The 13468-nt window shown below is 36.5% G+C and overlaps 1 protein-coding gene across 2 annotated transcripts in view; it reads right to left on the bottom strand.

The window, feature by feature from the left end:
* Nucleotides 1-10777: 10777 nt before the first annotated feature.
* Nucleotides 10778-13468, bottom strand: part of TRIP11 (thyroid hormone receptor interactor 11) — a 41600-nt gene continuing 38909 nt past the window's right edge. The window contains exon 22 of one of the 2 annotated variants that reach the window (XM_075844336.1): nt 10778-10960. The gene's annotated coding sequence lies outside the window, so the exon portion shown is untranslated. Of the gene's footprint in view, nt 10961-11404; nt 12486-13468 lie in introns of those variants that run through there. The other variant, XM_075844337.1, reaches the window with a different exon arrangement.

The raw sequence follows: 13468 nt of genomic DNA, 5'->3' as shown, positions 1-13468 counted from the left end.
ATACTGCTCCTATATACAAGAATATAACTCCTATAATACTACCTCCTATATACAAGAATATAACTACTATAATACTGCCTCCTATATACAAGAATATAACTACTATAATACTGCCCACTATGTACAAGAATATAACTACTATAATACTGCTCCTATATACAAGAATATAACTACTATAATACTGCTCCTATATACAAGAATATAACTACTATAATACTGCCCCCTATATACAAGAATATAACTACTATAATACTGCCCCCTATATACAAGAATATAACTACTATAATACTGCCCCCTATATACAAGAATATAACTACTATAATACTGCTCCCTATATACAAGAATATAACTACTATAATACTGCCTCCTATATACAAGAATATAAATACTATAATACTGCCCCTATATACAAGAATATAACTACTATAATACTGCTCCTATATACAAGAATATAACTACTATAATACTGCCCCTATATACAAGAATATAACTACTATAATCCTGCTCCCTATATACAATATAACTCCTATAATACTGCCCCTATATACAAGAATATAACTACTATAATACTGCTCCCTATATACAAGAATATAACTACTATAATGCTACCCCCTATATACAACAATATAACTACTATAATACTGCCCCTATATACAAGAATATAACTACTATAATACTGCCCCTATATACAAGAATATAACTACTATAATACTGCCCTCTATATACAAGAATATAACTACTATAATACTGCCCCCTATATACAAGAATATAACTACTATAATACTGCCCCTATATACAAGAATATAACTACTATAATACTGCCCCTATATACAAGAATATAACTACTATAATACTGCCCCTATATACAAGAATATAACTACTATAATACTACCCCCTATATGCAAGAATATAACTACTATAATACTGCCCCCTATATACAAGAATATAACTACTAAAATACTGCGCCCTATATACAAGAATATTACTACTATAATACTGCTCATATATACAAGAATATAACTACTATAATACTGCCCCCTATATACAAGAATATAACTACTATAATACTGCCCCTATATACAAGAATATAACTACTATAATACTGCCCCTATATACAAGAATATAACTACTATAATACTACCCCCTATATGCAAGAATATAACTACTATAATACTGCCCCCTATATACAAGAATATAACTACTATAATACTGCCCCCTATATACAAGAATATAACTACTATAATACTGCCCCTATATACAAGAATATAACTACTATAATACTGCCCCTATATACAAGAATATAACTACTATAATACTGCCCCCTATATACAAGAATATAACTACTATAATACTGCTCCTATATACAAGAATATAACTACTATAATACTTCCCCTATATACAAGAATATAACTACTATAATACTGCCCCTATATACAAGAATATAACTACTATAATACTGCCCCCTATATACAAGAATATAACTACTATAATACTGGTCTCCCTATATACAAGAATATAACTACTATAATACTGCCCCTATATACAAGAATATAACTACTATAATACTACCCCCTATATGCAAGAATATAACTACTATAATACTGCCCCCTATATACAAGAATATAACTACTAGAATACTGCGCCCTATATACAAGAATATTACTACTATAATACTGCTCATATATACAAGAATATAACTACTATAATACTGCCCCTATATACAAGAATATAACTACTATAATACTGCCCCTATATACAAGAATATAACTACTATAATACTACCCCCTATATGCAAGAATATAACTACTATAATACTGCCCCTATATACAAGAATATAACTACTATAATACTGCCCCCTATATACAAGAATATAACTACTATAACACTGCCCCCTATATACAAGAATATAACTACTATAATACTGCCCCTATATACAAGAATATAACTACTATAATACTGCCCCCTATATACAAGAATATAACTACTATAATACTGCTCCTATATACAAGAATATAACTACTATAATACTGCTCTCTATATACAAGAATATAACTACTATAATACTGCCCCTATATACAAGAATATAACTACTATAATACTGCCCCATATACAAGAATATAACTACTATAATACTGCCCCTATATACAAGAATATAACTACTATAATACTGGTCTCCCTATATACAAGAATATAACTACTATAATACTGCCCCTATATACAAGAATATAACTATTATAATACTGCTCCTATATACAAGAATATACTACTATAACACTGCTCCTATATACAAGAATATAACTACTATAATACTGGTCTCCCTATATACAAGAATATAACTACTATAATACTGCCCCTATATACAAGAATATAACTATTATAATACTGCTCCTATATACAAGAATATAACTACTATAACACTGCTCCTATATACAAGAATATAACTACTATAATACTGCCCCTATATACAAGAATATAACTACTATAATACTGCCCCTATATACAAGAATATAACTACTATAATACTGCCCCCTATATACAAGAATATAACTACTATAATACTGCTCCTATATACAAGAATATAACTACTATAATACTGCTCCTATATACAAGAATATAACTACTATAATACTGCTCCTATATACAAGAATACAACTACTATAATACTGCCCCTATATACAAGAATATAACTACTATAATACTACCCCCTATATACAAGAATATAACTACTATAATACTGCCCCTATATACAAGAATATAACTACTATAATACTGCCCCCTATATACAAGAATATAACTACTATAATACTGGTCTCCCTATATACAAGAATATAACTACTATAATACTGCCCCTATATACAAGAATATAACTACTATAATACTACCCCCTATATGCAAGAATATAACTACTATAATACTGCCCCTATATACAAGAATATAACTACTATAATACTGCCCCCTATATACAAGAATATAACTACTATAATACTGCTCCTATATACAAGAATATAACTACTATAATACTGCTCCTATATACAAGAATATAACTACTATAATACTGCTCCTATATACAAGAATACAACTACTATAATACTGCCCCTATATACAAGAATATAACTACTATAATACTACCCCCTATATACAAGAATATAACTACTATAATACTGCCCCTATAACAAGAATATAACTACTATAATACTGCCCCCTATATACAAGAATATAACTACTATAATACTGGTCTCCCTATATACAAGAATATAACTACTATAATACTGCCCCTATATACAAGAATATAACTACTATAATACTACCCCCTATATGCAAGAATATAACTACTATAATACTGCCCCCTATATACAAGAATATAACTACTAGAATACTGCGCCCTATATACAAGAATATTACTACTATAATACTGCTCATATATACAAGAATATTACTACTATAATACTGCTCATATATACAAGAATATAACTACTATAATACTGCCCCCTATATACAAGAATATAACTACTATAATACTGCCCCTATATACAAGAATATAACTACTATAATACTACCCCTATATGCAAGAATATAACTACTATAATACTGCCCCCTATATACAAGAATATAACTACTATAATACTGCCCCCTATATACAAGAATATAACTACTATAATACTGCCCCCTATATACAAGAATATAACTACTATAATACTGCCCTATATACAAGAATATAACTACTATAATACTGCCCCCCTATATACAAGAATATAACTACTATAACACTGCTCCTATATACAAGAATATAACTACTATAATACTGCCCCTATATACAAGAATATAACTACTATAATACTGCCCCTATATACAAGAATATAACTACTATAATACTGCCCCCTATATACAAGAATATAACTACTATAATACTGCCCCTATATACAAGAATATAACTACTATAATACTGCCCCCTATATACAAGAATATAACTACTATAATACTGCCCCCTATATACAAGAATATAACTACTATAATACTGCCCCTATATACAAGAATATAACTACTATAATACTGCCCCCTATATACAAGAATATACTACTATAACACTGCTCCTATATACAAGAATATAACGACTATAATACTGCCCCTATATACAAGAATATAACTACTATAATACTGCCCCTATATACAAGAATATAACTACTATAATACTGCCCCCTATATACAAGAATATAACTACTATAATACTGCCCCTATATACAAGAATATAACTACTATAATACTGCCCCCTATATACAAGAATATAACTACTATAATACTGCTCCTATATACAAGAATATAACTACTATAATACTGCTCCTATATACAAGAATATAACTACTATAATACTGCCCCTATATACAAGAATATAACTACTATAATACTGCTCCTATATACAGGAATATAACTACTATAATACTGCCCCTATATACAAGAATATAACTACTATAATACTGCCCCTATATACAAGAATATAACTACAATAATACTGCCCCTATATACAAGAATATAACTATTATAATACTGCTCCTATATACAAGAATATAACTACTATAACACTGCTCCTATATACAAGAATATAACTACTATAATACTGCCCCTATATACAAGAATATAACTACTATAATACTGCCCCTATATACAAGAATATAACTACTATAATACTGCCCCCTATATACAAGAATATAACTACTATAATACTGCCCCTATATACAAGAATATAACTATTATAATACTGCTCCTATATACAAGAATATAACTACTATAACACTGCTCCTATATACAAGAATATAACTACTATAATACTGCCCCTATATACAAGAATATAACTACTATAATACTGCCCCTATATACAAGAATATAACTACTATAATACTGCCCCCTATATACAAGAATATAACTACTATAATACTGCCCCCTATATACAAGAATATAACTACTATAATACTGCCCCTATATACAAGAATATAACTACTATAATACTGCTCCTATATACAAGAATATAACTACTATAATACTGCCCCTATATACAAGAATATAACGACTATAATACTGCTCCTATATACAGGAATATAACTACTATAATACTGCCCCTATATACAAGAATATAACTACTATAATACTGCCTCCTATATACAAGAATATAACTACAATAATACTGCCCCTATATACAAGAATATAACTACTATAATACTGCCCCCTATATACAAGAATATAACTACTATAATACTGCCCCTATATACAATATAACTACTATAATACTGACCCCTATATACAAGAATATAACTACTATAATACTGCCCCCTATATACAAGAATATAACTACTGTAATACTGCCCCTATATACAAGAATATAACTACTATAATACTGCCCCCTATATACAAGAATATAACTACTATAATACTGCTCCTATATACAAGAATATAACTACTGTAATACTGCCCCCTGTATACAAGAATATAACTACTATAATACTGCCCCTATATACAAGAATATAACTACTATAATACTGCCCCTATATACAAGAATATAACTACTATAATACTGCCCCTATATACAAGAATATAACTACTATAATACTGCCCCCTATATACAAGAATATAACTACTATAATACAGGTCTCCCCCTAATTCCTCCACTTCCTCGTCATGAGACTTAGTAACTTTCTGCGGTGACGTTTTACAATTCCGCATTTGTAGTTTCTTCGTTGCATTAGATCCGTTCTCGCGTTCGGGCGCTGGTGACGTGAAGGTTTGGAGGATGTTCTTTCTAAAAAGAGCAATGGTCTGCAACCTGTGACTCCCCAGCTGTTGTGAAACTACAACTCTTAGCATGCCCTGACGGCTGTGTGGAGAAAACCGATCTATTGTTCCCTGTTATCAGGCATTTCAAACTGGGGAAGGGGCAGCTGCAGTCGTCCCCCTGTATACATGATTCCACTACATGCTTCCTTCCTGGCTCCAGGGTATGTCCTGATATGGGACGAGGATGCACTTCTGCAAAAAGGGAAATTTAAGGATCTTGGACTCCTTATTCAACATATCTTCTTGCGGTCGGTGAATGGAAACATTTTTGTATACATTTAGAGGTTGAAGCCTATCTTGAGCATGTCCAACTAACAAAGGCTCATTACAGAAGAGAGATCTGATACATTGTATCTAGCCAAGCACCAGTGTCAGTTTTACATGTTCACATTCACTGACAGCAAGCTAAAATCTTGAAAATGAGGACTAGAAACACAAAAGAAAGGGCTGTATTAGGACTGCGCCAGTCTTATTTAAAAAAAAAAAAAAAAAAAAGCTAGCGGAAGGTGCGACAAATGCCTTAGCACGTCGCATCTTCGGGTGTCTGTATGTACCGCAGTGACGCAAGCCGGGAGTTGGCGTAAAAGTCCGCTATAAATTGCTACATGACTCTGCATAAGTTATAGTAAACACGTTGGGCCACCAGTAGCCACGCCCTCCCAGAAAGCCCCACCTTTTTTTTTTTTTAAAGTGCTAAATGCGGGTTAAACGGCCCACGGTTTGGCGGAGGAACGTTGTTGCCTTTCCCCTATGTCTATTAGAAAGTTGCAGGACATCTCATCCTACGAGGATTACGATTTTTTCAGTAATAGGACAATTCCCTTTAAATGGCTGCAATGCTCTGCAGTAGTTTCTGTGAGGGGCTCAGCAAGGGATTATACAAGAGACGTGCGAGATGTAGATCTGCAGAACGTGTAAAGTGCGACTTTCTGCAGGTGATGGAGACACAATACTCAGTATAATAGATAAAGCAGACAGGACCACGTGCGGGGAGGGGGTGCAGGGCAACGCATGTGGGACTAGAAGTCTCAGCATTATCTTTCAGGCAATGTTCAAAACCGTTCATGATCGCACGGCCGGGAAATTGGCGGCTTTTCAGAATTACATTTTTTTTTAAATTGACAAAAGTGTATTTTCTTAAAGGGACACTGTCACTTTAATTACAGATTGTGACCTGAACTCAAAATCTTTCACCGGTGCATTATACACTTCTAGCGGAACTTACACTATACATATGGCCAGATTTACACGATTGTATCAAAAATGCAAAAGTGGTATCACCGAACTCGCTAAATGACCCCCCGAAGGGCCACCCCCTGTGACAGCTCATTAGGCGAAGACTCCACCCACAAGTCACGGTATAATTGTCCGTAGTGTCTGCAATTGCATTAAGAACAGGAGTACTGACAAGTCCAATCCTAAAATAGTTCCTAAAAGGGGGGGGGGGTTCTCCTTCGGAATATGTCCATTTTGTTTAGAATGAACAAATATCAGCAGATCACACGTCGTCCCGCTGCTGGGAACTGCGGGAACCAGGCAGTAAGTGTTCAATTTCCCTACAGCGCCACCACAGAATAAATGAAGCATTACACACTGTCCATAGAAATAAATGGCCTGTCGGTGCGATGCAGGAACAGGCCGGGTCCTCCAGAGAAGGTGAACGCTCTTTATATTGGTTCTCTGCTCTGATTATTTCACGGACATCTCAAACAAGCCCCTCCCCTTCAAACTGAATATCCCATTACGGTTTTCCAAACCAGAGTTCCCCTTTAAAATTTAACTCTGAATTAAAAAAAAGCTGCAGGTTAAATCTCTATATAAAGTTGTCACTTTGCAAATACTTTTAAATAATCTTGTACTGAACTGGCGTTAAAGCCTGTTTTATACTCTAATCACATACAAAGCTGCATTCACAATCTTGCTGGTTTCCGGTGACCACAAAGCAATGCATGGTGGGTGCTCTAAATGTTTGAGAGACATTAGTATTTCGGTTAGCAGCTCTGGATGTGAATGGAGGGGACAAAAAAAAAGGAAAATCTAAAATGGATACAAAAACTGTAAAGCAAGTACTTGTCATGTAGATATATTTTATGCGGCAGATGTAACGCCCCCTGATTAATAATACATTGTAACGCATCCTGCGGCAAAGTTACTGGAAGCCTAGAAAATACACCGCCAAAACCAACTAACGCTACAAAAATGTCAATATGTTTAAAAAAAATAAGGAAAAGAAAATAAGTTTATACATTTTGTTTTTGTGCTCATTGTCCGGCCCAGAACAAAAAAATTTAAAAATTTTTCTTTTCGTTATTTTTTTTTTTTGTAGAGTACAAAAAAAAAAGTGTTAGTTTATGCAAAGTGAATGGGAGCCTTGATTTTATTCATTTAGGTTTTTCCATCTTCACATCTAATAAAAAATGTTAAGAAAAATAAAATCTATAAAAAAACAAAAAAAAAAAAAAACGGTTTTGCTTTCCAGCATGGTGTAACAGGGAATATGTCGATGTCACTAACTGAAAAAAAAAATTCTAAATAAAATAAAAAAAATAAAAAAAATAATATATATATATATATATATATATATATATATATATATATAAAAAATATTAACCCTCTAAGTGAAAATTATAAAAACTCTGAGAATAATTAACCTCCTAACCCAACCGGTCCAGACTGCACATCATGAGGAATCAAACAGAACATTCTGATGATATAAGCAGACTCGGGACGTGGGCATTAGACTCGGGACGTGGGCATTAGACCCGGGACGTGGGCATTAGACCCAGGACGTGGGCACCAGATCACCCAGCAAGGAAGAGAAATGATGAACTGTACCTGAAGTTGATCATGGTGGACGCCCGGGGTTCCTGCAGCAATCAGCAACTGAGGGGTCTCTCTCTCTCGGTGGGTGTGGAGGGCGATGCCAGGCGGAGGGAGAGCTCTTCAGCCGGCCCCGTGCACGCTGGAGTGAGCTCTGGGGGTGCACCTGGTTCAGCTTAGTCCTGGACTGTAATTCTGCATTAGACCAATTGCAGGAGGAATGTAAAATATGAACTCTTCATTTTCGGCGTATGCTAAACAATGCAAATAGGGGCCTCCGCCTGAGACAGATGGTTCTGATTAGTCAGTTCACCAACTGGCCAGACTCCTCACAACAATCTTGGGGTGACTGCCAAAGAAAAAGGAAGGGGGGGGGGGGTAAAGTTACACACATTAACCCTTCCATTGCTCATGTTTTGGATATTTCCACGTAAACCGTAAAAGCAAAAGTTCTGGAATACGGGGAAATTGGGAGAAAAATCAAAAACTAAAAACAAATGGTTTTCAAAATCTATCCCCCCCCCCCCCCCCGATGTCTAAATCCTCCTCATTGAGTAATTGCAGTACCAGAAATGGTCAGATGGACAAGGAGAGTGTGAGGATCGGCCGCGTCACCCTCCCGACATTATAACGCAACACTGCCGGATCCATTTACAGAGAGGATTCTGTTCCGGGACAGTAAAACCTGGATGGTTACAAAAGTTTTAACGCGGCGTTAATGTAAAAAACATAGTCGAGAATTTTTATTTTCCCGTCAAATCAACCCGGTTGTACTTCACGCCAGTCACTTTCATGACGACTCCGGGTTATCACCCCCTCCCCCGTTAAGGATGGATCAAACTTGGTCTTCATGGAAGATTAAGACACTTGTAGAATGCAGCGTCCAAGGACATCATGTCATTTGGTTTTCCCGGCAATAACTGCATCAAAAACACCATGTGTGAATTCAGCCAAGAAGTTTATAAGTGGATCGGAACACCGGTTCCTTTGTGTCATGTGACCTCTTCTGGCTCCTCTGAATGGTCACAGTCGTAACAACTGGCTGGTGGGATGTTCTCCGTTCTTCTGCCCCCAGATCGACAGCCGCTTATTCAGCTTTACTAGAAATTCTGCTGCGATGACCGGTTCACTTCATGGCGAATGTCATCAGGACCCGGCCCCTAAGATCACTGCAGGGTTGTCTTCTGTCTGTGAATTGCCCCCTTCCCTAATGAGATAAGGACAGTGGAAGGAAATCCCAGCAGTAGACACTTGGATGTTTTAGGACGTCTGTGCCTGCTGAGCCATAGAATACAGACCGTCATAAACAGCACCTATAGTCTGCTGACAGGTCTGTAGGTCAATACTGGTGAAATTCAATCCTCCCTGCAAACTTCTACAAAGCCTAATCATTGCATGGTGAACATTTCTGCAATTCCCTAATATACTTTGTATCTCAATTTCTCTCCATCATCAAGATCTCTGGTGACTGTCAGTGAATGGCACCATTCTTGTTAAGATACAATGCTAGTAAACCCATTCTGACGTAATACCTCTCGCAGCTGACAGTTTGCTACTTTTGTATCCATTCTAGACAGTTCGGCTACATACATAAACAGACATCTCTCTCCTGTCCTGATAGTTTGTTACAATGTATCAGTGCAGGTAAAATGAATCAATATTGAGTCCAGATTGTGCAGCTCACAGATTATATTTATCCCTCTTCAGGCACAGTCTGCAGCTTTGTATAGACACAATTTTCATTTCACAGCTACTAAACTGCAGTAAAAAGTAATTGAAGGAAATTCCTTTAATCCGGCATCTGGTAATCTAAATATTCTCCTAATCTTACACAGAATTGCAAAATTACGATATTCCGTCACATTATCTGCTGGAGACTTTCTACCACTACAGGTAAATTTCCTTAGACTTTATGACCCTCTAATCCAGAATGTTTGATAATCCGGCACTGGTCCTGTTCATGCTGGATTAATGGACTTTTACTGTAAGTATCAGACTTTCTAAGTAACAGATCAGGCTGACTGACACATCGGGTGAGGACTCGGCCGTCACACGTATAATAAAGATTTTACCTTTGCCACGTGAATTTCCTGCGCATCGGTTTCTGCGGAGATCGTATAAAACACACAGGACATGAATGAGATCCGTTAATTTATTCTCTATACGTCATATTCACATTATGGCAATGATACAATATATCCAGAACCTATGTAACAAAGAACCAATATACAGGAGCAACCAGTCTACAAAACGCGTCGGTGAAATCTCCCGATATGCCTTAGCGGAGGGGGGAGGGGCGCAGAAATACGGTGTAATCCTGAAATAGAACGAACACTCATTTAGTGGAATTTAATTTACTAAAATTACCTTAAAAAGGGACCATGTCTCCTACATAGTGGTCTTTACATTACCGGGTCTACAAAACTTCCGGAAAACAGAAGTAGAATGCCAGAAAGCGCCAATCATGAGGCCGAAAAACAGCTGATCACATCTGCTCCTCGCCCTGGAGTCAGTACTGCTAAGAATTGCCCCAAAGAAACAGGAAGTACCCTGTAAGGAGCTGGGAGGCGGAGCTTAAATCTTCTGGCCCTGTGATTGGCACATCAGGGAGGCATTAAAGGGGTCGTCTAGGATTAGAAAAACAGGACTGCTTCCTACCCAAAACAGCGCCACTCCTGTCCATGGGTTGTGTCTGGTATTGCAGTTCAAATCCACTGAAGTGAATTAGGCTGAGCTGCAATACCACACACAACCTGTGGACAGGAGTGGCGCTGTTTTTGAAAAGCAGTCATGTTTTTTTCCCCCTGAACAACCCTTTTCAAGACAGATCACCACCCACTAGTTCAACATTCATAAGACATTGAAGAGCAGCCGTCATCCTGGTGACACGTGCCCTTTAAACTGACAAATGGAAGTACCAGTGACCAAGAAAACGTTAAGCGCTAGTCCGGTGTAATATAAATAAAGCTTTATCAATCGAATAATTTAAAAAAATCTAACTTTCTAATTGGATTACCATACTTTTTAATTTGTTACCATTTTCAAGCTCTCTGCTTGCTTTCAGTGAACAGAAACATTCTCTGATATCCAGAAAAAGGAAATCCCGATTATGAGCACTGCACCTGTGTCAGTTGGATATCACAAGAGGTTTTTTTTTTTAGACTGGCAGCAAGCAGAGATCTTGAAGATGTTTAAGGATTGAAACGAATTACATCCGAGATTTGCAGAACATTTCATTATATGAGGATTACACTTGTTACAGAACATTGGACCGGCCAGAACTTTGAGGATAATTATTCAATTCTGTAGAAAACTCAAGTAAAAACAGAATTATTGTACGTGTGAGCAGTGAAAGTCATGGGCTGCAACTGCATGCTGGGAGTAGTAGTGCTATAACAGGCGGCTAGATCCAGGGCCCAACCACTGCTGCAATGTGTGGTGTCCCTGGTCAGTTCAACTGCGCAACAGATGCTCCTATAGAAACGCAACGCAAATACGTGCAACTGAATGGAAACCGGGCCAGTCACATGACTTTTCATCATTCATTTCTATTGGAGGGTGACTCAGGTAGGGAAATGTGGCGCAAACTGAACGGCATATTATAGGATTTGGGTCATGTGACTCACCATTGACTGAGGAAAAGTTTAAAATCTCATCTGAATTTTTTACAAATGATTTTTAGATTATTTTCATTCGTTTTGGTGCCATAGACTAGAACCAGAGGTGAATGGTCGAAAAGACGCCAAATCCACGGACATCTGTAATCTCATGTTAATCTCAGCTTTTCCGGATTATAAAGGTAAATTACACACGAGCCGAGAATGAAAATTGCAGGAGAATCTCTGTGAATGTGAAGTCAAAATCCTTCAATACGGAATCCGATAGTTAGAATTCTAATAATCCAGAACAAAACTGTGAAATAATCTGAACCTCAGCAAATCGGAAGACGACGACGACAGTGATAGCAGCAACGGGGGGTCCTGATCTTCCTGACGGTCCTCCACCCTCACAAGTTATAGAAACATTGACTGTTCAATAAACCGATATCTCCGATCCAAATAATGCCGGATAAAAGGAATTTTACAATCTGATGAATATAACATTGTACATATAGAATTAATCTACATATATAGTAGAGCCACTGTGTGCATATATAACTTATCCTGTATTATACTCCAGAGCTGCACTCACTATTCTGCTGGTGGAGTCACTGTGTACATACATTACATATCCTGTACTGATCCTGAGTTACATTCTGTATTATACTCCAGAGCTGCACTCACTATTCTGCTGGTGGAGTCACTGTGTACATACATTACTTATCCTGTACTGATCCTGAGTTACATCCTGTATTATACTCCAGAGCTGCCCTCACTATTCTGCTGGTGGAGTCACTATGTACATACATTACTTATCCTGTACTGATCCTCAGTTATATACTGTATTATACTCCAGAGCTGCACTCACTATTCTGCTGGTGGAGTCACTGTGTACATACATACATTACTTATCCTGTACTGATCCTGAGTTACCTCCTGTATTATACTCCAGAGCTGCACTCACTATTCTGCTGGTGGAGTCACTGTGTACATACATTACATTACTTATCCTGTACTGATCCTGAGTTACCTCCTGTATTATACTCCAGAGCTGCACTCACTATTCTGCTGGTGGAGTCACTGTGTACATACATTACATTACTTATCCTGTACTGATCCTGAGTTACATCCTGTATTATACTCCAGAGCTGCACTCACTATTCTGCTGGTGGAGTCACTGTGTACATACATTACATTACTTATCCTGTACTGATCCTGAGTTACAT

This window comes from Rhinoderma darwinii, chromosome 12 (assembly GCF_050947455.1).
Source record: "Rhinoderma darwinii isolate aRhiDar2 chromosome 12, aRhiDar2.hap1, whole genome shotgun sequence".
Classification (NCBI taxonomy): domain Eukaryota; kingdom Metazoa; phylum Chordata; class Amphibia; order Anura; family Rhinodermatidae; genus Rhinoderma; species Rhinoderma darwinii.
The sequence above is the reverse complement of the archived record's forward strand: the minus strand, read 5'-3'. Positions and strand labels throughout refer to the sequence as shown.